Source organism: Triticum aestivum, chromosome 6B (genome assembly GCF_018294505.1).
Source record: "Triticum aestivum cultivar Chinese Spring chromosome 6B, IWGSC CS RefSeq v2.1, whole genome shotgun sequence".
Taxonomy (NCBI): Eukaryota; Viridiplantae; Streptophyta; class Magnoliopsida; order Poales; family Poaceae; genus Triticum; species Triticum aestivum.
In genome coordinates this window covers 420,779,355-420,800,351 of record NC_057810.1, presented here as the reverse complement: position 1 = coordinate 420,800,351, position 20,997 = coordinate 420,779,355, and the positions used below count along the sequence as shown (strand labels likewise).

Genomic DNA, 20,997 nt, shown 5'->3' with positions numbered 1-20,997 from the left:
ATATATAATTTTTGGCCTCACGAAGGAGAAAGTATCGCTCAAGCTTGGGGCAGGCTTAAGTGAATGTTATTCATGCCCCAATCATGAGCTCTCAAGAGAAATTATTATTCAAATTATTTATGCTTGGGTTTCTCTCAATAATCGCTCCATGCTCGATACTTCTTGTACTGGTTCTTTTATGATGAAGACTATTGAATTCAGATGGGATTTATTGGAAAGAATTAAACGCAACTCTGAAGATTGGGAACTCGACGAAGGTAAGGAGTCAGGTATAACACCTAAGTTTGATTTTGTTAAATCTTTTATGGATATCGATGCTTTTCTCGAATTTAGCACTAAATATGGACTTGACCCTGAGATAGTAGCTTCTTTCTGTGAATCATTTGATACTCATGTTTATATCCCTAAGGAGAAGTGGTTTAAATATCATCCTCCTGTTGAAGTTAAAGCAGTAGAACCTATTAAAGTTGAAGAAAAGACTATCACTTATAATGTTGATCCTACTGTTCCTACTGCTTATATTGAGAAACCACCTTCCCCTTTTAGAATAAAGGATCATGCTAAAGATTCAACAGTGGTTCATAAGAGTAATGCTAGAACACCTACACCCCCTGAGCAAATTAAAGTTGACCATGCTATTGCTATGGGTAAAGATCTCTTGGTCGATAATATTGTTGGGCATGTTTTTTACTTCTATGATGAAGCTGCTAGAATTGCTAGACCCGATACTAAAAATAAACATAGACCTGTTTTTGGCATGCCTGTTGTTTCTGTTAAAATAGGAGATCATTGTTATCATTGCTTATGTGATATGGGTGCTAGTGCGAGTGCAATACCTCATTCCTTATACGAAGAAATTATGCATGATATCGCACCCGCTGAAATAGAAGGTATTGATGTTACTATTAAACTTGGCAATAGAGATACTATTTCACCAGTTGGGATTGTTAGAGATGTTGAAGTCTTGTGTGAGAAGATTAAATATCCTACTGATTTTCTTGTTCTTGGTTCCCCACAAGATGACTTTTGTCGCATTATATTTAGTAGACCCTTCTTGAATACTGTTAATGCTAGGATAGACTATGAAAAGGATATTGTTACTGTTGGTTTAGGGGATATGTCTCACGACTTTAATTTTGCTAAATTTCGTAGAGAACCCCATGATAAAGAATTGCCTAGTAAGATGAAATTATTTGTCTTGCTTCTATTGCCATGCCTCCTAATGATCCTTTTAGAACAATATTTGCTAGACCATGAAAATGATATGTTTATGAATGAAAGAAGGGAAATAGATGAAGTACTCTATAAACAGGGACCTATATTGAAACACTACTTGCCTGTTGAAATCCTAGGGGGATCCTCCTCCACCCAAGGGTGATCCTGTGTTTGAGCTTAAACCTTTACCTGATACTCTTAAATATGCTTATCTTGATGAAAAAAAGATATATCCTGTTATTATTAGTGCTAACCTTTCAGAGCATGAAGAAGAGAAATTATTGAAAACTCTGAAGAAGCACCGTGTTGCGATTGGATATACTCTTGATGATCTTAAGGGCATTAGTTCCACTCTATGCCAGCACAAAATAAAGCTAGAGAAAGATGCTAAACTAGTTGTTGATCACCAACGACGGTTAAATCAAAGAAGTGGTAAGAAATGAGATATTAAAGCTTCTGGAGGCAGGTATAATTTATCCTGTTGCTGATAGTCAGTGGGTAAGTCCTGTCCATTGTGTCCCTAAGAAGGGAGGCATTACTATTGTTCCTAATGATAAGGATGAATTGATCCCACAAAGAATTGTTACAGGTTATAGAATGGTAATTGATTTCCGCAAAGTAAATAAAGCTACGAGAAAAGATCATTACCCTCTACCTTTTATTGATCAAATGCTAGAAAGATTATCCAAACATACACATTTTTGCTTTCTAGATGGTTATTCTGGTTTCTCTCAAATATCTGTGTTAAAAGAGGATCAGGATAAGACCACTTTTACTTCCCTTTCGGTACCTTTTCTTATAGACGTATGCCTTTTGGTCTATGTCATGCACCTGCTACCTTTGAAAGATGTATGACTGCTATATTCTCTGACTTCTGTGAAAAGATTGTTGAGGTTTTCATGGATGATTTCTCCGTCTATGGAACTTCTTTTGATGATTGCTTAAGCAACCTTGATCGAGCCTTGTAGAGATGCGAAGAAACTAATCTTGTCTTGAATTGGGAAAAGTGCCACTTTATGGTTAATGAAGGTATTGTCTTGCGGCATAAAATTTCTGAAAGAGGTATTGAAGTTGACAAAGCTAAAGTTGATGCTATTGAAAAGATGTCGTGTCCTAAGGACATCAAAGGTATAAGAAGTTTCCTTGGTCGTGCCGGTTTTTATAGGAGGTTCATTAAAGACTTCTCAAAAATTTCTAGGCCTCCGACTAATCTCTTACAAAAATATGTTCCTTTTGTCTTTGATGATGATTGTGTAGAAGCATTCGAAATACTTAAGAAATCCTTGATTTCTGCACCTATTGTTCAACCACCCGATTGGAATTAACCCTTTGAAATTATGTGTGATGCTAGTGATTATGTTGTAGGTGGTGTTCTGGGACAAAGAGTTGATAAGGAAGTAAATGTTATCCAATATGCTAGTAAAACTCTAGACAGTGCCCAGAGAAATTATGCTACTACTGAAAAAGTTTAGCGGTTGTATTTTCTTGTGATAAGTTCAGACCTTATATTGTTGATTCCAAAGTAACTGTTCACACTGATCATGCTTCTATTAAATACCTTATGGAAAATAAAGATGCTAAACCTAGACTTATTAGATGGGTTCTCTTGCTACAAGAATTTGATTTGCATATTATTGATAGAAAGGGAGCCAAGAACCCCGTTGCAGACAAATTGTCTAGGTTAGAGAATGTTCTTGATGACCCACTACCTATTGATGATATCTTTCCTGATGAACAATTAGCTGTCATAAATGCTTCTCGTACTGCTCCACGGTATGCTGATTATGCTAATTACATTTTTGATAAATTTATACCACCTAGTTTCACATACCAGCAAAAGAAAAAGTTTGTCTATGATTTAAGACGTTACTTTTGGGATGACCCACACCTTTGTAAAGAAGGAGTAGATGGTGTTATTAGAGGTTGTGTACCTGAGAATGAACAGGAACAGATCCTACGCAAGTGTCACTCTGAGGCATATGGAGGACACCACACGGGAGATAGGACTGCACATAAGGTATTACAATCTGGTTTTATTGGCCTACTCTCTTCAAAGATGCCCGTAAGTTTGTCTTGTCTTGTGTTGAATGTCAAAGAATTGGTAATATTAGTAGACGTCAAGAAATGCCTATGAACTATTCACTTGTTATTGAACCATTTGATGTTTGGGGCTTTGATTATATGGGACCTTTTCCTTCCTCTAATGGGTATACACATATTTTAGTTGTTGTTGATTACGGTACTAAGTGGGTAGAAGCTATTCCAACTAGTAGTGTTTATCATAACACTTCTATTAAGATGCTTAAAGAAGTTATTTTTCCGAGGTTTGGAGTCCCTAGATACTTAATGGCTGATGGTGGTTCACATTTTATTCATGGTGCTTTCCTAAAATTCTTGTTAAGTATGATGTTAATCATAGAATTGCATCTCCATACCATCCACAGTCTAGTGGTCAAGTAGAATTGTGTAATTTTACAAAAGACTGTTAATAGATCTAGAAAGAATTGGTCCAAGAAACTTGATGATGCATTATGGGCCTATAGAACTGCATATAAAAATCATATGGGTATGTCTCCATATAAAATGGTTTATGGAAAAGCATGTCACTTACCTCTCGAACTGGAACATAAGGCATATTGGGCCATTAAAGAGCTCAATTATGATTTCAAACTTGCCGGTGAGAAGAGGCTTTTTGACATTAGCTCACTTGATGAATGGAGAACCCGGGCCTATGAGAACGCCAAACTGTTTAAAGAAAAAGATAAAAGATGGCATGACAAAAGGATACAAAAGTGTGAGTTTAATGTACGTGATTATGTTTTGCTACACAACTCTCGTTTAAATTTTTTTGTAGGAAAACTTCTCTCTAAATGGGAAGGTCCTTACATTGTTGAGGAGGTCTATTGTTCTGGTGCCATAAAAATCAACAAAGCCGAAGGCACAAATCCGAAGGTGGTAAACGGTCAAAGTATCAAACATTATATCTCAGGTAATCCCATAAATGTTGAAACCAGTGTTATTGACACCGTATCCCTGGAGGAGTATTTCCAAAATGTTTCAGACTCTGAAAAGGAATAGGTACGTGGTACGGTAAGTAAACCGACTCCAAAACAATTCTAATAACATTTTTTCTCCGTTTTGGAATATTTAAAAAAATAGGAAATTAAGAAGTAGTCCGAAAGGGACACGAGGCATCCACGAGGGTGGAGGGCGCGCCCTACCCCCCTGAGCGTGCCCCTTGCCTCGTGGACACCTCATGTGCCCTCTGGACTCCATTTTCTTGCATGATACTTCTTTTGGTCAGTAAAAATTCATTATATAATCTCCCGAAGGTCTTGACCACCGTAACAGGACAAAATCTTCTGCTTTTGTTTCGAGCTGTTTTTCTGACAGATCTAGATCACCATGACGTCTTCAAGCGCCCCCAAGGACAAGTTTTTCAAGAAGGTCATCAACCCCTACCTCGCGGAGGTGCTGCAACACCCTCAAACCATTGAGATGCGTGAGGGGGTGCTACACATCCGCGATGTTGAGGGACCAAGGAGGACCGGAAGCATGGAGACAAGACTCGAAGCAATGGAGCAACAAGTTTTCAAGTGCCAAGGGATGGTGGAACACGGACTCAACGCTAACCACATGATGATCGCGGAGTTCACCAACAACCACAAGCTAGATGCCAAGAACATTGGGAATACCATCTTCAAGCTTCACGAGAAAATCGAGCACCTCCAAGCCCAGATCTATGAACCTGCAAAACAAAAACTGTGAGTATGAATATAGATTCAAGAAGATGAGTTTGGCTGCAGATGTGAGGATCCCAGAGACTCGATCATCCTTATATGATGGTGAGCCTATGCCTTGGAAGATGGACGACAAGCCTACATCATCAACAACTCCATCATCACCACCCCCGAAGAAAGAAACATAAACACATGGGTATGGGCACTCCCCTTGGCAATTACCAAGCTTGGGGGAGGTGCCTCGGTATCGTATCACCATCACACTTCTATCTTTACCATTCTTCTTAGTTCGATCCTTTTGGTTATATCTTTATCTAGTAGAATAAAGTTTAGTATGATCTAGCTTTGAGTTTTTGTGTTGATCCCTATCTATGTAATCAAGTCCGTGAGCTATATATATTATATAATAAAGATTAGTTATGAGTCGAGGGCTTGGCTATCTTGCTATGATCTTGAGGGAATAAAATAATAAGAAAGAATAAAAAGATCATATTGATCTTATGGAGAGTAATGACTTCACATATAAAGAGTATGATGAATAAAAGTTGTTGAGAGTTGACAAACATAGTTTTGGTCATCGTTGCAATTAATAGGAAGTAATAAAGAAAGAGAGTTTCTCACATATAAATATACTATCTTGGACATATTTTATGATTGTGAGCACTCATTAAAATATGACATGCTAAAAGGTTGATGTTGGTCAAGGAAGACAACATAATGGGTTATGTTTTCTTATATCTGAAATAAATTATATTGTCATGGATCATCCAACTTGTTGAGCTTGCCTTTCCTCCTCATGCTAGCCAAATTCTTTGCACCAAGTAGAGATACTACTTGTGCTTCCAAACATCCCTAAACCCAATTTTGCCATGAGAGTCCACCATATCTGCCTATGGATTGAGTAAGATCCTTCAAGTAAGTTGACATTGTTGCAAGCAATAAAAATTGCTCTCTAAATATGTATGGTCTATTAGTGTGGAGAAAATAAGATTTACGAGCTTGTGATATGGAAGAAATAAAAGCAACGGACTACATAATAAAGGTCCCTATGACAAGTGGAAATATAAAGTGACGTTCTTTTGCATTAAGATTTTGTGCATCCAACCATAAAAGCACATGACAACCTCTGCTTCCCTCTGTGAAGGGAATATCTTTTATTTTTGTCTTCTACCTTATACAAGAGTCATGGTGATCTTCACCTTTCCTTTTTACACTTTATCCTTTGGCAAGTGATATGTGTTGGAAAGATCCTGATATATATATATCCAATTAGATGTAGGTTTTCGTAAAGTATTATTGCTGACTTTACCCTTGAGGTAAAAGGTTGGGAGGCAAAACTCTAAGCCCCTATCTTTCTCTGTGTCCGATTGAAACTTCATACCCATAAATATCGCGTGAGTGTTAGAAATTGTGAAAGACTAAATGATAGTTGAGTATGTGGACTTGCTGAAAAGCTCTTATATATTGACTCTTTCTGATCTTATGATAAATTGCAATTACTTCAATGACTGAGATTATAGTTAGCTAGTTTTCAATGAAGTTTCTGATTCATACTTTACATTGTGAATAGAGTTTCACTTTATCATAAGAAATCATATGACAATATATATGTTATTGTTCTATGAATGATCATGATGCCTTCATGTCCGTATTTTATTTTATCGCCACCTCTATCTCTAAACATGTGGACATATTTTTCGATATCGTCTTTCGCTTGAGGACAAGCGAGGTCTAAGCTTGGGGGAGTTGATACGTTCATTTTGCATCATGCTTTTATATCGTTATTTATTGCATTATGGGTTGTTACTACACATTATGTCACAATACTTATGCCTTTTCTCTCTTATTTTACAAGGTTTACATGAAGATGGAGAATGACGGCAGCTGGAATTCTGGGCTGGAAAAGGAGAAAATATTAGAGTCCTATTCTGCACAAATCCAAAAGTCCTGAAACTCCATGAAAGTCAGTTTTGGAATATAAAATATTGGGCAAAGAAATAACCAGAGGGGCCACCCACTGTCCATGAGGATGGAGGGCGCGCCCTACCCCCTAGGCCCACCCCCTGCCTCGTGGGCCATCTGGCAGCCCCCCAATGCCCACATTCTGGTATATGGTGTTTTTCACTGGAAAAAATCATAAGGAAGCTTTCGGGATGAAGCACCGCCGTCTCGAGGCGGAATCTTGGCAGAACTAATCTAGGGCTCCGGCGGAGCTGTTCTGTCGGGGAAACATCCCTCCGGGAGGGGGAAATCGTCACCATACTCATCAACATCAATCCTCTCATCAAGAGGGGGTTAATATCCATCAACATCTTCACCGGCACCATCTCCTCTCAAACCCTAATTCATCTCTTGTATCCGATCTTTGTCTCAAAACCTCAGATTGGTACCTGTGGGTTGCTGGTAGTGTTGATTACTCCTTGTAGTTGATGCTAGTTGGTTTATTCGATGCAAGATTATATCTTCAGATCCTTTATGCATATTAATACCCCTCTTATTATGAACATGAATATGATTTGTGAGTAGTTACCTTTGTTCCTAAGGACATGGGAGAAGTCTTGTTATAAGTAGTCATGTGAATTTGGTATTCGTTCGATATTTTGATGAGTACTATGTTATCTTTCCTCTAATGGTGTTATGTGAACATCCACTACATGACACTTCACCATTGTTTGGGCCTAGGGGAAGGCATTGGGAAGTAATAAGTATATGATGGGTTGCTAGAGTGACAGAAGCTTAAACCCTAGTTTATGTGTAGCTTCGTAAGGGGCTGATTTGGATCCACATGTTTCATGCTATGGTTAGGTTTACCTTAATTCTTCTTTCGTAGTTGCGGATGCTTGCGAGAGGGGTTAATCATAAGTGGGATGCTTGTCCAAGGAAGGGCAGTACCCAAGCACCGGTCCACCCACATACCAAATTATCAAAGTAACAACGCGAATCATATGAGCATGATGAAAACTAGCTTGACGATAATTCCCATGTGTCCTCGGGAGCGCTTTGCTTTATATAAGAGTTTGTCCAGGCTTGTCCTTTGCTACAAAAAGGATTGGGCCACCTTGCTGCACCTTGTTTAGTTTTGTTACTTTTTACCCGTCACAAATTACCTTATCATAAAACTATCTGTTACCGATAATTTTAGTGCTTGCAGAGAATACCTTACTGAAAACCGCTTGTCATTTCCTTCTGCTCCTTGTTGCGTTCGAAACTCTTACTTATCAAAAGGACTACGATAGATCCCCTATACTTGTGGGTCATCAAGGCACACGCGCCGCAGTCGCTCCCATGGTGGGGGCGGCCAGAGGGCAGCGATTTGCCCTGGTCCAAGCGTCGTTGATGCGACTGTGCCCGTCGGTGAGAGGAGGGGACACTGATGGAGTAACTCCCTCACCCGTACCTTGCGGACGTGGCCGTCGAGGCGCTGATGATGATGTTCTCCTCCGATGTCTCCTGCTCCCATGTCGGCCACGGGGGAAGTGGTGACAGTGCCACCTGCTCCGACCACGTCCCCAGCAGCGTCCACGTCCTCGCGAGCCTCCGCATCTCCCGTGGCATTAGAGGCCGCGGCTGGCACAACCTTCGAGGTGGATGGATGAGCCGAAGCACAGGGTTTCTTCTTGGCGCCATGGTCGATGGCGCCGTCGAAGGCGAAGGTGGTGACGAAGATGACGCGCTGCACACACCTTCAGGTTCGCGCAAGCGATCCCCCTACCCGGCGCGCCAAAGATGTCACGGGAAAATGATGGCCACCTATGGGACCAGAGGTCCCCTTGCTGGTACGGCAGGGGGCCTCGTGATGCACAAAGAGCAGACGAGCATGGGGCAGCACCGCAGAGATAACGCAGGCAATTTTACCCAGGTTCAGGCCGCTGTGAGGTGTAAAACCTTACTCCTACTTTGGTGGATTGATGGTGGAAAGGTGGTGGTGGAGCGTAGTACACTTGCCCGGCAGGGGCGACAGTGGCTACGCGCGTATGGGGGTGTGAGTTATCCAACCTTCTAACCCTTTCTATGGTTGCCATGGGCATCCTTTTATAGATTAAGGGGTCACCACAATGGCAAAGTAGTCATTATGCACCGATAGGATAGCAAACAGTGCTATCATACCTAACTCTACAGGCTGACAGGGCGCATTAAATGCACCACTTAGCGTCACACATCGTCACTTGCCCAGCAAGACTTGTCAGGCTATCTTGCCAGCTCCACACTTGCTTGCTTGGCACATCGCAGGACGGGTGTCAACTGTAGGTATCTTCTGTAGAAAGACGCCATCATGTGGCGAATGGTTGCCACTTAGCCACTTTGCGGCTTGATACCGCACTGATTGACGACATGGGTCGTGGTGGGGTAGTTGGTGAGGTGGTTTTGCCTCTGTGAGTCCTGGCAGGCCCTGCCGGGACGTCTTGGTCGTCTGCTTCCGAGGGTGATCTCGCCCTTGTTGAGCTCGCCTGTCCGGTAAGGGATGATTTTCTATTGGTGGCATCTTGCATCCCTGGCTTGACTTTGGTCCTCTTGATCCGCATGTTGGCCCTTCAATGCTTTTGGTTCCTTGTACTCTGGCTTGGGTTGGTGACTTGACCTTGTTCCCGTGACTGTGCACAGTCAGGGCAACAGACCTAGGGTTTGTTGCACCGACAGAAGCCCCGCGGCCTGCCCCAAACGCGCTGCCGAGCGTCGTCGGGGTAGGGCCTAATAAGTGCACATGAGAGGGTGCTGAAGGGGTTGGTCTCTTGAGGTCTTCATTGCTTCTTCATTAATCTTGATTTCAGGCCAGTTTCTGATTTCCCTGTGTGTTGTGCGTAATGCTATGGAAGAACTTCGATCATGACCTATGGATTCGCCTCACCCCACGATCATAGGGCGGAAACTGCCATGCCATTTGCCTCCCATTTTGCATGCACCTGCCACGTGTTTTGCATGCATTGGGCATGGTAGGTGGTGGATGCGGAGGGCACTGGGAGGAGTGTCATGGCCGAAAACTGGGCGCCGATGGTTGGAGCAGAGGGTCGGCCTTGATTCTTAGAGCCACGGAGGGTGCAGAGAGGCCGCATTGGAGGAGCGAGGCGGCCATTTCTTGTGTGAGGAGCCAGCCTCCTGCTTCGCCCTCCTTTAAAAGGGGGCAGGGGCAGCGCCTCTCTACCCACACTTCTTCCTCTTTTCCTCTGCAATCCTTCCCTTCTAGCCATGGTGAGGGGGCGAGGGTGCAGCGGTGACCCAGCGGCGGCGATGAGGGCTTCTACTCGACAGTGCATCCATCCTCCTCCGGAGCCTGCGGTGGCGGAGCCCGCTGTGAGAGGAGGAGGGAGGGGCGAGGCCGAGGTCGCTGCGGTGCCCGGGGAAGAGGAGGGCGGGGCGGCGCCTTGGCTGCGTCCCCACCGGCGGCCCCTCCCCCGGCGGAATGCCATGTCGGGGACCAGCCAAGGGAGTTCATCATTAGGCTGTACAAGCCTTTGGGTGGTCATCTTCTCCTTCCAACTCCCTTTGCGCGGGAGATGGAGGTCGAACAACCACGTGCTCTGAGATTGCACATGAGGGGTTGTGGGAACGACATCATGTGGGTTGATGCTGATTTCCCTGCCCTTCACGTGATGTATCTCCGTCGTGGTTGGAAGACTTTTGCCCGTGCCCATGGCTTTTCGGAGGGGCACGTTCTCCAATTCAAATTAATGGAGACCGGCCTGCTCTCCGTCAAGATCTTCAGGTGCTCGGGAGGTCGCTTAGGGTGCTGCCCGGAGAGCTCTACCGACAATGAAAGCTCCTCCTCGAGCGAAAGTGACGAGGAGGACAGTGACGGTGATGATGATGGCAGCGGGCGGGAGGGCGACTACCCTGACTCCGGCAAACACTACCGGCACTCAATTAGCAAGCTAGCTAACGTTCAACTAACGTGTCGGGGGTCTAGCGTGTCCTACAGTCAGTGCGGCTCTGATACCAAGCGTTGTGGCACCATGGCTCAGAGCAACCGGTTTACCTTACATTGCCAGCCCAGAGATCAAGTATTCTGGCAACACACAACATCTTGGTACAGAAAAAAACCGCTTTATTGATGCTAGAAGAAACATAGTGCGATATTACATCAAGTAGCGAGGCCAAGCGGCACACACAGTGTGGCTGAACAATATGTACATTATTTAGTGAACATAAAGGGGCCTCGATCACGACAACTAAGCGACAGCGGAACAACGAAGAAGCGGGACTCCATAGTAGAGGGACACCGATGTGGACACGATCTAGACATGGCAGCACTCTGATCCAATTAGACTTTCCTAAAAGCTGGCATAACACACCAGGTCAATACATTGAATGTACTTGTATGCTCACAACAAGCATAAACATAATGGCAAACAATATCATGACATTTAATCAAGTTGAATGCAGATAACAACATACTACTCATGCCATGCAACAAAACGTGTGCACTGAGTCCCTCGGACTCTCTAACCAACGGGTTACCTCGTAACCAAACGGTAATCATTCCCAGATCACAAACAAAACCAACACTTTGGTTTCCACCACATCAGTCTCACTGATCTCATCATCACTTAACCAGTGCCAAACATATAACTTAGTGTGCAAGATTACTTATTAATGTTGATCCATGCTGTGACTTACTCACGAGTTGCGACCGTAACCGAGGACGCGGCCATCGATAGATTTAAATACACTCTACAGAGGTAGCACACTGTACCCACACCACGGAACCCATGGCCTCTCACCCATTCGGGTGGACCAATGGCATTCTGACAGAACTCCCCCATTGCCATGACACTCTCTCGACCACTCCGACTAACTCCCCACTGGGCTAAGTCATGGGTGGCCCCGTGCCTACCAAAGGCATCAACGGCCACCGTCATGGCAAAACTCAAACGATCCCAAACAGGGACAAGGTACCATAACATCAACAACAATGGGAACACAAGGTTATGTCTGCTTACCGGGCCAGGGTACCGCACGCCCATAACCTTCCCTTGTTGGAGGCACCGACCAGAGGCATAACAACGGACCGACTAAAGGCCTTTCCATAAAGGCAAATGTGGTTGCACTGGGAAAAAGTCGATTCAGTGGCACCATGACCCGATCAACTTTATATTCAAGTTCAATAAATATTGGGTTAAACTTAAATGAAAATACTCGAGTCACCATATGCCATGATCATGCAACCGTATGACATGCATCACATATCACTTACAATAAACAGATCAACACCATCAAAAGTTTTTCTTGCACAAGTCATCATTAAACAATACCAATTCTTTCTCACTGGTTATTATCACTCATCATCTTTAGTTTTATAATTACCATATGAAACCAAGTATTCACATAAGAAAATAATACTGACACTAGTCATATCATAGCCATAGCAAAAGTCACATGGTCACTACTCATGCTTGCTCACATTAGTCTATGTACTCACTTCTGTAAACTAAAATTTTTACCCATGACATAATAACTAACACAAGCATTATTCATTAAATGATTATATGCAAGAAATAGCTCATTTTCATGTTGGAAAATTCATGAATATTGCAATGACACCATGAAAATGTTGGTGTGGCTTGCCTTAGTTTAGAGGCGATTCACACTCCTCATGGGTCTCTTCAAGACAAGCTTCACCTTATGAAAACAATTAAAATCACAAAAAGAAAATATCAAGAACACTTCTGAAAATTACCAGAAAATCTAGACAGCAGAGAAAATTCTCGTTTTTGGTTTGCTGCTAGATGTTTTTAGTAAGAACACAATGCAAAAAGAATCAACTCATTTGGACTTATGGTTAAAGAGTTAAAGCAGGTCAAAGTTTCTGGTCAATATTTGAATTAATTTGAATAAAAAGAAAACCAAGGGGTGACGTCGATGGCATATTCATGTAATATGCTACCACTCATATCGCTTCAGGTGTGAGCTATGGGGCTAATAGCAGGCCCCGCGCATCAGGTCAGGGGGGGGAGAGAGAGAAACATAAGCGGGCAGCGCTTTGCCGGCGCGCTCCAGCGAGGAGTGCCCGACGACCAGAACTAGAGGGACATGAAGAGAGAGGGAGTCGAGGCGCACCTACCTATATGCGTGGCTTGGCCACGGGTGGTCAGACGTGGCTGGAACTAGCCTCTCCAACGGCTGCAGAACGTGGGGTTCACCGGAGTTGGGGATGACGGCAACGTGGGGCTGCACCAGGGCTCCAACGTGGTCAGCCAGCACCAGTGCCCCCCCAGCAAGTCGCCTAAGAAGTGGTTGGAGCTCGAGAGGCACCGGAGTGAGATGGAGGAGCTACGGGGAATCTCGGCGAGCTCGGGTCAGGGTGGCGACCAGAGGCCTGTCCGACTGGGCTGTGGCTTAGCTACGTGTTCATGGAGGTTGGGTGGGTGTGCAGTGATGCTCGAGGAGGCGGGAGGGGGCTGTATTTATAGGCGAGCGAATAGGGGGATCAGGCTCCGCCGGAGATCTTCTGGACATGGTGCCCAGTGATGAAAAGCGTCAACGAGAGGGGGAGAAGGCGACGTAGCTCATGCAGCCACTGTGGAAGGGCAGAGACGAGCACAGGAGCACGGGCGGCGATGAACACAGTGGCACTGTACGCTTGGAAGCGTCGTGCCCGTGCCCGCTGCGACAAGCTCCGACGTCGGCGAGCGGCAGATGCGAGTTAAGGGAGTCGGGACGATGATTGTGGCGCAGTTTGGCAAGGTGCAGCGGTCGGGGAAGCGAGCACGAGCTTGGGCGTGACGCAGAGCGCATTGTCAGCATGCCAGCACGCGTGGGCGAATGCGGTCACCGTGTGAACTATGACATCTTGCCGCGCTAAGCATAAACTTCATGTCTGGCGTGTAGTCCTTGGTGGTTTGAGTTGTTCCAAAGCTTTGAGTTGAACCCAGGAGCTTTGTGGGCGTGGTTTACTTCATGGTAAGTTTATGGACAATAACTTGTGAGGTTAACTGTGAGTGATCCAGTAAGAGTTTAGGGCTGAGCTTTGGGGTTTAGTAATCTCTTAGGAAGGTAATGAAGCTCAAGAAAAATCAGCCTCATTGGATCAAGGAAAAGTATACTTGTTGTGCAAAGTGACTTTTCTGTCGAGAACAGAAATGACTGTATGTAGCAAAAATATCCCAAAAAGTTATGCAATATTCTTCCTCAGGGAGGTGCCCTAGGGTTCAAAGAATATTTGGAAATTTTCTCAGGATTTTTGGAGCAATAAAAATGAGGGTTGCTTTGGAGCACAAGTTTCTGAAGTGGGTTTCAGAGAAGAAACTGAAAGTTTTTCTTTTATGAAAAATATTCCTTGGGTCATTTAGGGATTTTTCAGAGAAAGAATGAGGAGTTAGAGGTAGATGAGTCACTTGGGTGAAAATCAAGGACATGCCCAAGTGTATAAGTACATTTTAATTGATTCAAAAACTCCAAATTCAAAGCAGAAGCAAATGAAGTCCGAAAAAAGAGAGAAGGCAAAAACCAGGCTGTCACAAACCTCCCCCACTTAGGATGAATCTCATCCTCGAGATTTGGTTGCTCGGGAAAACAATTCTGGGTAGGCTGTCCTTCAAAATTCCTCTCTTTCCCAGGTTGCTTCTTCTTCGGTGTGATGCTCCCACTGAACCTTATAAAACTTGATCACTTTACAGCGAGTGACTCTTTCTATCTCATTTAATATTCTGAACGGCCTCTATTCATAGGTTAAATCCTTGGCAAGCTCTATTTCTGACATATCAGTCCTTTTTCTCGGGTGGTAAAATACACCTTCTCAGCTGTGAAACATGGAACACATTGCATACTTCTGACAATTCCGGTGGCAATTCCAACTGATAAGCAACTATGCCAACTCTGGTCATAACTGGGAACGGACCAATATATCTTGGTGCTAATTTTCCTCGGGTCTGAAATCTCTTGATTCCCTTCATGGGTGTGATTCGGAGATACACATGCTCTCCAGGTTCAAAATTGACTTGTTGGTGTTTGGCATCATAATAACTCTTCTGTCGTGACTTAGCCAATTGCGGTCTATCGCGGATCTCCTTGAGTTGTTTTTCAGCCTCTAATATTAAATCAGTTCCGAAAATGCGGCTATCTCTAGTTTGGGACCAGTTTAACGGAGTGCGGCACTTGCGGTCGTACAAAGCTTCATATGGGGACATCTTCAGACTGGTCTGAAAACTGTTGTTGTATGAGAACTCCGCATATGGCAGACAATCTTCCCACTTGGGTCCGTGGGCTAATGCACATGCTCGAAGCATATCTTCAAGTATTTGACTTACTCGCTCAGTTTGACCGTCTGTCTGTGGGTGATAGGTTGTGATGTATTTGAGGGCGGTCCCCAACGCATGATGAAGGCGTGACCAAAATGCGGAGGTAAAGAGTGAACCTCAGTCTAAAGTGATTGTTCTTGGCACTCCATGCAGACTGACTATTCTGGACACATATAATTGTGCGAGTTGATTGGCGCGATATGTGGTGCGGATGAGAATAAAATGAGCTACCTTAGTGAGTGTGTCCACTATGACCCATACTCCATCGTTGCCTTGGTGAGTCCTGGGTAGACTGGTGACAAAGTCCATGCAGACATCATCCCATTTCCACTGCGGGACGGGTAGGGGTTGAAGAAGTCCGGCGGGTTTCTGGTGTTCCGCCTTCACTTTGTTGCATACGTCACAACAAGCGACAAAGTATGCGATGTCCTTTTTCATTCCATCCCACAAAAATATCTGTCGAAGGTCTTCGTACATTTTGGTACCTCCGGGGTGAATTGAATACAAGGATTCATGTGCTTCTACCAAAATCTTCTTTCTCAAGTCTGCTTGCTCAGGTACACATATCTGTCCTCGAAACCTTAGTGTACCTTGCGGATCCTTAGAGAAATCATGGGTCTTGCCTTCTTGCACACGTTTGATATGACCTTGTAGAATTGAGTCGTCTGCCTGGGCCATGCGAATCTCATCCTCGAGGGTAGGAGCTATTTCCAATATATTTGCAAGGCCGACATCTACAATTACCAAGTTAAGCTGAGCAATCTCTTGTTGGAGTTCAGGAGGCAAGGACTCCATCATGGCATTTAAACTGGCAGACTTGCGACCTAGAGCATCAGCAACCAAGTTGGCCTTACCCGGATGGTAATTTATTCCCAGATCATAGTCCTTGACCAACTCAAGCCATCTTCGTTGTCGAAGGTTCAAATCTTGCTGAGTAAATATATAATTGAGACTCTTGTGGTCGGTAAATATCTGACAGCTTTTTCCAATAAGGTAATGTCTCCAAATTTTTAGAGCGTGCACAACTATGGCCTACTCCAAATCATGCGTAGGATAATTTCCTTCGTGTGGTCGTAGCTGGCAAGATGCGTAGGCTACAACCTTGCCATCTTGCATGAGTACGCATCCAATACCTTTCCTGGATGCGTCACAGTACACATCAAAGCTGCAATAGATGTCTGGGAGAGTCAATACTGGTGCTGATGTTAATCTGGTCTTTAGCTCGTTAAAGCTCTTCTCACAGTCCTCAGTCCATTCAAACTTCTTATCTTTCTTGAGGAGTTCTGTCATTGGCTTGGCAATCTTGGAAAAGCCTTTGATAAAATGGTAGTAGTTTCCGGCTAATCCCTGAAAACTTCGGATTTCGGATACGGTCGTGGGTGCTGCCCAATCAAGCATGTCTTTCACCTTGCTGGGATCCACAGCTATGTCTTCCGCTGATAGAACATGGCCAAAAAATCTGACTTGCTTGAGCCAAAACTCACACTTGCTGAATTTTCCATATAGCTAATGGTCATGGAGTCTCTGCAAGACTGCTCTGAGATGTTCCTTGTGCTCTTCTTCACTTTTTGAGTATATGAGAATATCATCGAGGAAGACCACCAACAACTTATCCAAGAAATCCATGAATACCTTATTAATCATATGCATGAAAAAGACAGGGGCATTTGTGAGATGGAAAGACATCCCTATATATTCGTAAAGACCGTATCGGGTAGTGAACGCGGTCTTAGGAATATCTTCCTTTTTGATCTTGAGTTGATGGTATCCGGTCCTTAAATCAATCTTGGAAAATACTTTTGCCCCACTGAGTTGATCGAAGAAATCATCAAATCTTGGAAGTGGATATTTGTTCTTTATGGTGACATCATTCAACCGACGGTAGTCCACACACATTCTGAGACTGCCGTCTTTCTTGTCCACAAATATTGTGGTTGATCCCCATGGTGAAGAGCTCGGACGGATATATCCATTCTGGAGCATCTTATCAAGTTGTTTCTTTAATTCCACGAGTTCGGACGAAGGCATTCAATAATACTTCTTGTATAATGGTGTTGTCCCGGGCACAAGGTCAATTGCAAACTCGACCTCTCGGTCTGGTGGCATTCCTGGTAATTCTTCAGGGAATACATCGGGGAACTCACTGACCATAGGAATTAAATCCAATACTTCAACTACAGCGGTAAAGACAAATTCTCTCTTGGGTATGCTTCTATGGGCATAGAATTTTGTGGATCGCCCTTCCTGAGTTGTCAAGGTGACTTCTCGGTTCGCACAGTTGATGCATACTTGATATTGGGTCAACCAGTTCATTCCGAAAATAACATCCAGCTTGGCAGACTCGATGACTATCAAAGAAGTTGGAAAACAGACTCCCTTGATATCAATTTCCAAATTACGGCAGACCAGATTGCTTCTAAGCACGGATCCCAGGGATTGAACCATCATACTTTTTCCCAAAATTGAATAAGGAAATTTGTTTTGGGCAACGAAACTCCAAGAAACAAAAGAGTGGGAAGCCCTAGAGTCAAATAAAATTATTGCAGGTATGTTATTAACAGGAAACATACCAATGATGACTTATGGGTCTTGTTGGGCTTCGTCTGTGGAGAGGTGATGAACTTGCCCTTGGATGATCCTCTGGGCAGGGTATGGTCCCATGTGGTTGACTTGCTGCTGGAATGACACATTTGACTTGTTGTTCTTGGGGCACTGTCCGGCATAATGTCCGGTTTTTCCACAATTGAAGCAAGAGTTGTTGCTCTGACACTCTTTGCGCATTGGATTGGTCATGGCGTTCTTGACTTGAGTAGTGGTCTTGTTCACATTTTGTTGCCAATTTGGTTTGTATTCAACTTGCATCTACTGCCAGGTACGAGCCTTCTGCACTAGTTGTCCGTCCTTTTAGGCTCAAATTTACGCTTGTGGTCATTATTCGCGGGTTGGTTGTCATGCACAGGCTTGTACTCCCTTTCTGCAATGAGGGATATTTTTACCAAAGTCTAGAAGTCTGGAAAGTCGAGCATACTGAGAGTGCACCTGAGGTGTTGGTTTAATCCTCCAAGAAACCTGTCGATCTTCCTTTCTTCCGTGGCCACATCATAGAGAGAATAACAGGCCAAATAGTTGAACTTGTGCAAACATTCACTTATTGACAGATTTCCTTGAGTGAGAGTGAGGAATTCATGTTGCTTGACCTTCATAATACCGGCGGGAATATGGTACTTGCGGAAATGGTCCTTGAAATTAGTTCAAGTGATTTCTTCGCCCGCAGGCAACATAGCTTTAGCATTATCCCACCATATAGCAATAGCTCCTTCAAGATAGTGTGTAGCAAATGGAACCTTGTCAGCTTCTTCAGTACCAGCAATCTCAAGCTTCTTCACAATAGTTCGCAACCAATCATCGGCTTCCAAAGGTCAACCACTTGACTGAAACTGGGACGCTTAGTCGTTTGAAAATCTGACAGCTTTGAGTGATGGCCATTATGATTTCCGTTCTGCCCAACCATACCTTGCAAACTTTTTAACAACTCAATCAGATCGTTGTTCCTTCTTTCTTCAAACATGCGCATAAAATTTGTTCAATGGAGGGCGGATGTGGCGGTGGAGGCGGTGGTTGGCAATATGGCTCGGGAGAATGTCCTTGTTGTCTTGCTGAGCGACGAACTGGGACATCCTCACAAGCCTGCGTGCTGCTGCCTCCCAGTGTCATCCTACTGTTTGTTTTTCCCAATAGAAAGCAACCGCGCTAAGCAACATCCAAAAATGGGAAGAAAAGCCAGCGACAAACCCGAAAGAAGTGAAACAAAATATCGAGAAACACAACAAATAATAAAAAGTTCCAACATAATTATACATAGACTCGTTCATGAAAGGTAGACATCATGACGGGTACGACTACTCTCATACATGAAACGATACATCATGGCTCATACAACTACATCCTTACATCACATGACAACTGCGGATACTCCGATGCTCTATGGCTCTGCCGGCGCTGCTGGGTCATCTCCTGGGTCGGACTCAGAACCTGAACTACGGCATTAACTAAGATCTTCGGGTTAAAGGTAACACGACGGCGCTGCCTCGAGGGCTCTCCCTCAGGGGTAGCCGTAGGATGAAAAGGGAGCATGGGGGATGCGGGGGTAGCGAGAAGAGACGCCCACTCAGCAGGGGCACTGTGTGGAGTCACGGTCGAGGTGCCCGAGCTACTTGGAGGAGTAACCGGGGAAATAGGCGAGCTAGAACCGGGCACAATATAAGGAGTAAATCCCAAAGAAGGGGGAGTAGGATAGGACCTAGCGGCTACTAAAGCAGTGCGAGCACAAGTCAACTCTCGAGCGAGCTCGTGAATCAGAAGATAACTAGCAGTGATGTATCGAGAAAGGTGGCTAGTATCACTATCGGACGCTGGATCAATGACAGGAAAATGGACACGACCATCATCGTGCAGGGATGGATAGTAGCGAAAACCTAGGTGGGTCTGCATCTGGACCTCGGTATAGCGTAGCTCAATGAGGACCTCGAACACTGCAAACTGAACGGCCAGAGCGGCGGTGGAAGCATAACGGCTCCAAGAGGTATGAGTTTAAGAGCGTGATGGCGAACTGGTGCGCAGAGTAACCGCAACGTGATACTCGTACACTGAGTCGACTAGATGCTCCCGGTACATCCGATATGTTGGGTCATCACCATGAGGGTAAAGTCAACGCCATACATTCCGAAGAAGATGCGGTGAAGTGTATGGCAACAGCTCCCACTGGCGCGGATACGGCACTGGAGTCATCTACACTCACAACCATTAGCCGGTTAGAAACAACAATAAACCAAGTGCATGCAATGCAGCAACCAGATGCAAACACTACCGGCACTCAATTAGCAAGCTAGCTAATGTTCAACTAACGTGTCGGGAGTCTAGCGTGTCCTACAGTCAGTGCGGCTCTGATACCAAGCATTGTGGCACCCTGGCTCAGAGCAACCGGTTTACTGTGCATTGCTAGCCCAGAGATCAAGTCTTCTGGCAACACACAACATCTTGGTACAGAAAACAATCGCTTTATTGATGCTAGCGTAAACATAGTGCGATATTACATCAAGTAGCGAGGCCAAGCGGCACACACGGTGTGGCTGAACAATATGTACATAATTTAGTGAACATAAAGGGACCTCGATCACGACAACTATGCGGCAGCAGAACGACGATGAAGTGGGACTCCATAGCACAGGGACACCGATGTGGAAACGATCTAGACACGGCAGCACTCCGATAATGTTAGACTTTCCTGAAAGCTGGCATAACACGCTAGGTCAGTACATTGAATGTACTTGCAAGCTCACAACAAGCATAAACATAATGGCAAGAAATATCAAGACATTTAATCAAGTTGAATGCAGATAACCGCATACTACTCATGCCATGCAACCAAACTTGTGCACCAAGTCCATCGGACTCTCTTACCAACGGGTTACCTCGTAACCAAACGGTGATAATTTGCAGATCACAAATAAAACCAACACTTTGGTTTCCACCACATCAGTCTCACTAATCTCATCATCACTTAACCAGTGCCAAACATATAACTTAGAGTGCAAGATTACTTATTAATGTTGATCTATGGTGTGACTTACTCATGAGTTGTGTCCATAACTGAGGACGCAGCTATCGATAGATTTAAATACACTCTATAGAGGTAGCACACTATACCCACACCACGGAACCCATAGCCTCTCACTCCCATTCGGGTGGACCAACGGCATTCCGACAAAACTCCCCCATTGCCATGACACTCTCTCGTCCACTCTGACTAA

General features: G+C 44.3%; 1 pseudogene; it reads left to right on the top strand.

The window, feature by feature from the left end:
• The window catches only part of LOC123134183 (uncharacterized), a 146,149-nt pseudogene that overhangs the window by 76,771 nt on the left and 48,381 nt on the right, over positions 1-20,997 (top strand).